The sequence below is a fragment of the Acinonyx jubatus genome, chromosome B2 (assembly GCF_027475565.1).
Source record: "Acinonyx jubatus isolate Ajub_Pintada_27869175 chromosome B2, VMU_Ajub_asm_v1.0, whole genome shotgun sequence".
Classification (NCBI taxonomy): Eukaryota; Metazoa; Chordata; class Mammalia; order Carnivora; family Felidae; genus Acinonyx; species Acinonyx jubatus.
This window is the reverse complement of record NC_069385.1, coordinates 65605746-65614921: the sequence shown is the minus strand read 5'-3', so window position 1 is coordinate 65614921 and position 9176 is coordinate 65605746. Positions and strand designations below refer to the sequence as shown.

Sequence of the window (9176 nt, the reverse complement as noted above, 5' to 3'; positions counted from 1 at the left end):
TTCAGACTAATTCTTGCATGCAGTTTTGCCCTAAGAAGATCTCAGTATGTAATGTACAGCCATTTTTTTGCTCCAAGTTCTTAATGAACTGAACACATTACAGAAGTATTTCTATTCTCTGTAGTGTGCACAGTTCAAATAAAGTTGCCCAACTTCCACAAAATATCCCACCTCATATCATCCATTGCACAGTTAAAAATAAATTTTCCAGGGGCGTCTGAGTGGCTCAGTAGGTTAAGTGTCTGACTTTGGCTCAGGTCATGATTTCACATGGCTTGTAAGTTTGAGCTCCATGTCAGGCTCTGTGCTGACAGCTCAGAGCCTGGAGCCTGCTTCGGATTCTATGTCTTCCTCTCTCTGCCCCTCTCCCACTCATGCGCGCGCGCTCTCGCTCTCGCTCTCTCTCTCTCTCTCTCTCTCCTTCAAAAATAAACGTTAAAAAAATTAAAAACGAAATAAATAAAGTTTCCATCTAGCCTTTAATGAGAACTTAAGTAAGTCCTTACATAAAGACCCTTTCATTGGTATTATACTTCCACAAATGTCATTCAGTTTAAATGACTGACTTATTTGCATAGCTTGTTGGAGAAACTGGTAAAACATTATTGCTGCATTTCTGATAGTTTCCTAATATTTTGCTACGTTTGTTTTATCCACATTACTTTGTCTCACATTACTTTATTTTCTTATAGATGTTCAAAATCGTACTGACATGTTTTATTCAATAAACAAACACATTTTAAGCATTACCATATGAAAAACACTTTGTTAGATGTTATGAGAGAAAAAAAGATACATCAATCCTGGTCCCAGACTTCACAGTCTGGGGGAAGTAGGTATATAAGTAATTCTCATGTCCTGAAAGAGAAAACAAAAATTTCCACAATGAAAGAATACAATGGGAAAAGGAGAGATTATTCCCAGTTGTGGAATTTTAGAGGAAAGCTAGTGTTTCCACAGGTGACAGAAATATTCTATGGAGAGGGAATTCCCATTATTGGCAAGCAGTATCCGTTTCACTGGGATTTCTGCTAACCATGGCCTAGTGAGGTATCTGGTGCAGTGTCTTCAATCCAAAATCAAAACAACACATTTCTAAGAGCACTTCATTTATTTTGGAAAACCATTTTTCTGAGTTTTCAATTTCTTTCTCTGTAAAGTACAGCTTTTCTAATCTATATTCATGAGAAACTCTATAAGTTTGAGTAACAAATGGAATAATGTACAAAAAAGCACTTTGAAAATTACTATTCAAAATCGCAGGCTTTTTTTTTGTCAAGCTCTTCATGTGTATTTAAGATATTGATATAGGTTTTTGAGTGAAAGTTCTTGAGAAATAGAAAATCTAAATGTATTGCTGATGCATCACTGCTCATTACAAGAGCATCCCAATTCTAAGGAGACATCAGAGAATTGAGACTTGAAAGTCAGAAAGGTATTTGCTGTCCTGTTTCAGGCCCCAGTTAGTTACAAAGAGACAAGGATGCCCCTTAGATTATTTATTATTTTTCCTTCCAAAAACTTAAGTTCTCCAAAAGAAAAAGAACTTAGAAGGCAATTGTTACCTATTTCCTCCCCAGCCTGTGCATGGGGTAAGGGATGAAGCTAAGAAATTTTGCCATTTGATGATAAAAATATAGTCAACTTACTTTTTTAATAGCCAACTTATTTTTAACAACACATTATTAAGCATGAGTTGAAAGAATATCTGTGTAAACAAATCAGAATCCAAGGAGATTCAGGCTTTATGATGCTCAAGTCATTCTCTTGAACCATGTAACTACACTTCTAGCACTACATTTGATGTTCTCACTCCCAGAACTCTTTAACTGCCCTAAATCACAATGTTCTACTTTTTAAAAGACAAATCATTTAAATTTCCCCTGTGGTTTCCTGTTAAAATCCTAATTCTTCCCTAAAAATCGTAGACTATTCCAATGAGTTATTGGTGAAGTTACCACCCTGATGAATAAATGGATTCCAGATAAATGAAAAGAAAAAAAAATCATCAATTTTTCATCAATACTTTATTGGCAAGCTCTTAAGAAGTAGTTTCCTACTATAAAAAAAAATGCACACTGACAGTAAATTTTGAAATTTCTAAAAGATAACCAAAATACAATAACAAATCACATTCAAAATGGAAACATGAACATTATAAATGTATTCAAATTCACATCTAGTAAATTTGTGAACTGAAAAATCTCAAGTCCTAAAAATAGTGAAGTATGACTGAACAAAGGAAAGATCATTTGAGATTTTCTCTTTATTCATTCAAAGATGATCATATGATATACTCTCATTTTCCATAGAATCTATTGCAGTAGGCAAACTATTTAAATATTAACAAGTTTTCATCAAATATTAACTTTAAACACATTAGAGATCATTTAAATCTAAGGAATACAATAACTTAATACAGTTACGGTGGCATATAATTAGTGGCACTTTGTAATAAGCTATTTCACTTCACATTACATACTCTGAATGGGAACAGGTTTAGAAAGACATTAACAGAAAATGTGACAGAATTTGCCTGAAGACTATAAACTGATTGATGTTTTGGAACTTTCCTCAGACCTCACTGAATGACGTTCTCATTCAGGCAACACTAAATGTACTAAAATATTCAAATTCGGTTTTATAATTTTCAAGAAAGAAAAATGAAAGAAAGGTCAGCAACAATCATGGCTTAGAATTTAGGTTAAAAGAAAATGTTACATACTTGTCAATGTTGTTTGTATGTCATCCTGAAGGAGACATATGTGGGCATATTCACTGAAAATAAATGAGCAACGATAAGTATTTCCTCTTAATATTATCTTCCACTTTACAATTTTGTAGAGTTCATTTGCAAGCTCTTTCACAAAAACACAGGGCTTCAAATCAACTATTCTAGGAAGAAATACAGCCATATTTTTGTTGATACTTTAGAATGCAAGCACAGAAGACAAGATACCCTATTATAATCTCAAAGATATTTAACCTCATGTTAACAAAATTAAATAGGGTTCACACATTTTATGTAGCCTTACTTTTAGAAAGCTTCATCTATAACAATAAAGACCCCATCTCACTGCCAGAGCTTTGATTCTGCATTAATTAAATATTTATTTCCTCTTTTATTCTTAACCTAATTTCTAACCCAGAGCTTTAGGTTCATGTTTTTGCTTCTGTAAACTTTAAACCACTGCTGCTAATTACAATAGCAGGATATATATGCTGAGTTATCCAAACCAACCTAAAACATTTGAGGTCCACCTGATTTTGCCTCATTATAGGTAGAAAATGGATCAAAGCAAAAATTTCTTTGTAGGCATACAAACATTTGGTTCTTAATTTCACTGACACTGAGTTTCTGGGCAATAGATGTATTTTTCTCAGAATTGTCTTAGAGATATGTACGTGACTCGGACTTTGTGTCAACACAGTAAGAAAGAATTCTGGTTCACTGATCTTTTTTATCTGAGATACCTGCAAAGCTAAGTCATTATAATATTACAAGGCTGAACTTACTTCCTAATTAAATATGTTAAGCATTTCAAATGTAGTACCCGAATTTTCAAATTATTTAATGGAAAGTCAACAATACCCTGATGCAAGGCAATGTGTAATTAGCAAAAATATGTTTCCAAGATATGCTTAACATTTCAAGTTTATGTTCATTAACATATAAAAATATATATTCATCAACAGAATAAATATGAATTCAAAATCCTACAGGGTTTATTTTCCCCATTGATCATGAACGAAAGCCATTAAAGGGTGAAGTGTATCTACATCAGTGAGTAGCTTTGTTCTTCATTTCTGGATAAGGATTTAGTTGTCTTCTTTAGATTTGTCTCATGTCTATAACTCAGATATCTCAATGGCTTCTTCCCATTTTTAAGTCAATAAATCACCTCAAATAATGTGCAATTATTTTTTCCCAAAATCTGACTACTAATATCCTCTCTTGTATGACAATTAGTTATATGTACTCTTTATTCTCATTAAGAAGACCAATATCAGAGATCCAGTAGAAGTATTTACCTTGACATTCAAGTCAGTGTTAATTTCGGCATCTATGAACCCCAGCCCATAAAAACAAACTTCCTCTATCCTCCTAGATAATGTACCCTCCATGCCACGGCAATTTAAAGTTGATGCTTTGCATGAACATTTAAGTATCCTCTAGACTACATAGCCAATTTTAAGATCTTTGGTGATAGACCATGCTAGCCCTTGGGACCAATTGTTCCCAAACTCATCCCTCTTCCCATTTTCCATTCTTTATGAGAGGGGGTCACCTCTTCATCCATTTCCCAGGTACATTTCCCAGGACCACTGTCAGTTGGCTTCTAGCTGCATTGGACAGTGGAGACACTGGTGGGATTTTTAGAGTGTAGTGAGAACGGAAATGCCAGGTTATTTTCACCTTCATCTTTGTTGGGCAGTATTTTCTGTTTAAGCTTATATCTGGCCCACTGTGGTTCGAGCTTTGAAAGAATGATTCTGACTAGTACCAACATTTAGTCCTCCAGTTTAAGGGTGACAGTAACTTCCCACTTTTGCTAATCTCTGGGTTAGGTCATAATCACTTTTATGGCTTCCCCAAATCCACAACACCTTTGTAACTAATTCCCAGAATTAAATAACCTGCTATAGGGGCACCTGTATGGCTCAGTTGGTTGAGCATCTGGCTTTGGCTCAGGTCACAATCTCACGGTTTGCGGGTTCGAGCCCCACATCTGTCTCTGTGCTGAACTCTTGCTCAGAGCCTGGAGCCTGCTTCAGATTCTCCTTCTCTCAGTCTCTCTCTGACCCTTTCCCGCTCGCACTCTGTCTCACTCTATCTCTAAAAAATAAATAAATGTAAAAAAAAATTTAAATACCCTGTTATAAACATTTTAGGTGGTTTCTTTCTTCCTGGTTAGACTTTGATATACCAATCCTATACATTGTTATAGTCATATAAAATGTTATGACATTGTTTTGATCCCATTTTATGTATCAGAATATCGATATTTGGAGACATTAATCAGATTTCTTAAGTCATAATTGATGATAATTGGTAGTGGAAATTGAATTTGGATTCGGATTGGTCTGTCTCTTTAGCCGGTGCCTTTAAACACGGAACATATGTTTTGTTTGGTGCTCTGTATATCTACTAGACAAATATCTAAACTTTTCCTTACTGGATCAAAGCCTTTAATGATCATAATACACAGCTAAAAGGAGCTTGTATTCCTTTACTTTGTGAGAGGGCCTTCTGAGTGACACAGTGTAACCATGTTTTCAAACATAACAGGATGCTGTACTGTACATGGGAGCAGTGAGACCAGAGAGGACGCTGTGTGATAATCCAGGCGGGAGCTCTTGTTGGTCTGGCCCAGGGTGGCAATATTGGGGTGGTAATAAGTGTTCAGATTCTGGATATACTTTGAAAATAGAGCCATCAGAATTTTTGGATGGATTAAAAGTGATCTTAGAACGAACTATTGCCATCAATTGAGATGAAGATATGCATGGGAGGAACATATCTACAGGAGTGCCATAGGTAGTTTTACATATGTGAAGTTATATTTGTAACAAGTGCATTATGTTATGAAAACTAGCTTTCCAGTGATAGAAGTATGTCTGTCATGTAAGCACCCACTTGTATGATTGTAATCTAAGGAATTCAGAGAGAAGTTAACCCAATTTTGTAAACCACTGAGACCAAAATAACAACATTTTGAAAAAGTCACTTTCAAAAAAGGAGCAAATGATCAAGGATGCACAAATCATGGGTAAAGTTCCTAAAGGAAGAGTCAGTCCTGAGGTTTGGGCCTTCCTGAGTGGGGGACAGCCCCACCCCCCTCTTGCCTCGCAGACTCAAAAGCTTGACAAAACCTATGGTTCAATGCAAATGAGAGATTTACAGAGTTTATAATTAAGCATGACTTATTTTAGATACTCAGCCTAACTTGTGTGTACATGTCTATTTTCTGCTCATTGGCTGTTGATCTAGAAAGCAGATTTTTGCCATCTTTCTACCATTTGCCCCTTTGTTGTTTCAAGCCAAGTTCTCAAATAGACAGGCAATTCCTTAAATACTGAGGTAAGTTTGCCAAAGGGTTTAGTGTAAAAATGAGTTCATATATAGTACATGACAGTCTATAAAAATGAAACCAGAGCAAAAGAAAAAAATAGTATATAAGGAATACATTGAACATGGCAATCATAAGTCCAAGTTTGGAACTTGTATTCTAGACACAGCATTGTTGCTCTATGTGTAACTAAAGCTTCAGTTTCATTATGGGTCCTTTCTTAGAGACTTCACTTTCTCAATTAAAGATTTCCTGTTTGTTGTAGTCCACAGGAAACTATTTTTATAAGTTTCCTCCTTTTATTTTGATGTTTATGAGTGTGTCTAACAGTAATATTTTTATATTGTATTTGTACTTTGATATTTAAAGGTAAGCTTAGGCCTAGAAGCAGATAGTATCAAAATTTTGGAGAAAACTAGGTAAGTTTTTTTTTTTTTTTTCTGTTTAATGAATCTTTGTGTGTAGAGTTAGGAACAGTGCATTCATTCACTAAAATAATTCTTTGCTTTTAGAAGTTTGAGAATTCAAAGTCATAAAATAAATTATATTTCTCTTTAAGGGAATTCACCTACATTTGTAGAACAAATAATAAATGCCACAAAAGGTAGAAATTATTTCCAGCTGTTTTTCCAGTGTGGGAAATAAAATTCCTCTAGAGGGTGTTGATTTCCACTGGAAGGCCGGATGATGGGTAGAGAATTTCCTTAAACTATCATTTGGAAGACAGGCCTCAGGCATACTTCACTTAATGTACGGGCATTTAGTTCCCTTGAAACACCAAACTGGAACTTATATCTGCAAGTTGATGACTATTCATGTATCACCCATTGGTTGAGGTATACAGCAATGACAGTTTACTATTCAGACACTGTTATACACATTGTTTGCACTACAATGGCAAAGAAGTTAACAGTGTGAACTCTCATATCCTATACAAAAATAGGAAAACACAGTAAAAATTAGTTATAGTAATACTTCTGGTAATGATCATGGTAATTTACCAAAGCCTAATAAATACTACTTTTCCTCAGTGAAATATACATATAATAAAAAAGTTAAAATATTTGCAGTTATCAAAAAAAGTAAAGGGAACAATCTGATACTACAAACCTCAAAAGATGATGACAAAGGAAAAAAAAAAGATTAGAGCTTCATGGTATTGTTTCTAACTTCCTTCCAGGCCCCCTTGCTTAAAGACATAGTGTCTAAGAAATGTGGTTGGAATATAAAATGTGTCCCCAAAAGTTAGTTCAGAGAGGATACTGAACAGGTCTCAGAAGAAAGTCAAGGGGAAACTGAACAAAATGTATCAGGACAAGGTGAAAATCAGGGCAAAGTTCTCCAAGTATCATTCAAATAAAATGATGTATGAAATATACAAATACACCGTAAAATAAAAAAATGATAACTATTCAATCTAGAAAAAAAGGAAAGCCAAGGAATAAAAGGTATGATTGACTGCTACTGTTAGAATATGTGGGGTGTCTGGGTGGCTCAGTTGGTTAAGCATCCTATTTCCACTCATGTCATGATCTCGCGGTTTGTGAGTTCGAGCCCTGTGTTGGGCTCTGTACTGACAGCTCAGTGCCTGGAGCCTGCTTCGGATTCTGTGTCTTGCTCTCTCTCTGCCTCTCCCCTGCTTGTATTCTGTCTGTCTATCTGTCTGTCTGTCTCTCTCTCTCAAAAATAAACATTAAAAAGAAAATTTATAATATGTGTCTTTCTTGCTTAAGGGAAACTCTCTGGCCCTGGGTATTTATGTTTTCCACTTTTGTCTGATAAGATGACAGTGACTACAGTGAACTTGAAAGCTGTGTGTTGAAGACCCAGAGTCTCCATTAGCCCCAGTCCATGAATACCCATAGGGAGAGCCACCCACTAACCTGGAACATCCACCCGGAGCTGTTAGCTAAATGGGAAATAAAAAGTCTCTCTGGTTTGAGCAATTGTATTTTGCGGGTTTCTTTATTATTAAATCTAGTAGAGCCCTAAATGAGTCACATGAAAATTTTGATCTTGGTGTGAAGGAGAGCGTGGTGTATAGACCTCTGGTTATCCAAAGAATGTCAAGGTAAGCAAAATCAGAGTTACACAAAGGAGAAATCAACATGTTGTACAGCCAATGGAAAGACAAAATTCTGCACCCCAAAATCTTCACAAAGTGTTGCCAGTAGTAATTTTCTAATTGTGTGTGAGTCACTTCAGACGTTTTCAGTCCCCCTCTTAGCTCTCTGCCTTGTATACATTGGCTTATATACCTAAACCTGGAATAGTCTTCATTCAAGCTAGTTGATATGTGCCAGGACTATCTCTTCTGGACCAAGTGCTTCTCATCAGTTTTAGAATTTACATAATACAAAATACTGTAACAAGGTAAGGTTTCACATACACAACATCTACCCAGATTCCATGTATCATCCCCTGCAGGCTTACACAGCCTGATGTAAGTACATTACTTGACTTGGGGCTGTAAAATAAGAACAAGGATCAGTTACCCAGATGTCTTAGGTAGTCATGTTTATAGGTCTATTGATAAGTTCTATCTTTCAGCTAATTACCTCATCATTTATAAACAGAGTAAATAATACTGTAAAAAACTGAAAAATGTAGATTAAAAAGAAAACATACTAATTCAACCTCATAATGGGTTTCATAAATCCTTGACCTTAGCTTGATCTTTTGCAAATAAGTTCTTCTATGACAAAGAAACATTTTTCTCATGATCATCAGATTCTTTGTTTTTTCCTGTTTCTTTTCCCGCTGTTCAATTCAATAAAAATTGAGTGTTTCCTAATACAGTTTATGTATTATCCCATTTTAGTCAATGACTTGAATGTTCATTCTATCCATTATTTAATCGCTATGCCTGCATAGAATGTGGAGGTGTCCGAAATGGCATCACCTGATGTTAATGGTGACTGTGAGTGTTGTAGCAATGATGTCCAAGCACTGTCTCCCAAGTTAGAAAATTTATTAGAGTGTGACTCAGATTCATGTCTTTTTACTTCTATGCCATTAGTCACCATGTCTCCTTAAGGCTCCCCTTCGCTGTAACATTTTCTCAGGCTTGTTTTTGATGGTCTTGAGAGTTTTGAGGAATAATCA

The 9176-nt window shown here is 35.4% G+C and overlaps 1 long non-coding RNA gene across 1 annotated transcript in view; it reads right to left on the bottom strand.

Annotated features, from left to right (window-relative positions):
* Positions 1-710: 710 nt before the first annotated feature.
* The window catches only part of LOC113598490 (uncharacterized), a 37958-nt gene continuing 29492 nt past the window's right edge, over positions 711-9176 (bottom strand). Inside the window, exons 3-4 of the long non-coding RNA XR_003419117.2 lie at positions 2726-2778; positions 711-858 (exon numbers count right to left, since the gene is read on the bottom strand). This is a non-coding gene — a long non-coding RNA (uncharacterized LOC113598490). The remainder of the gene's footprint in view (positions 859-2725; positions 2779-9176) is intronic.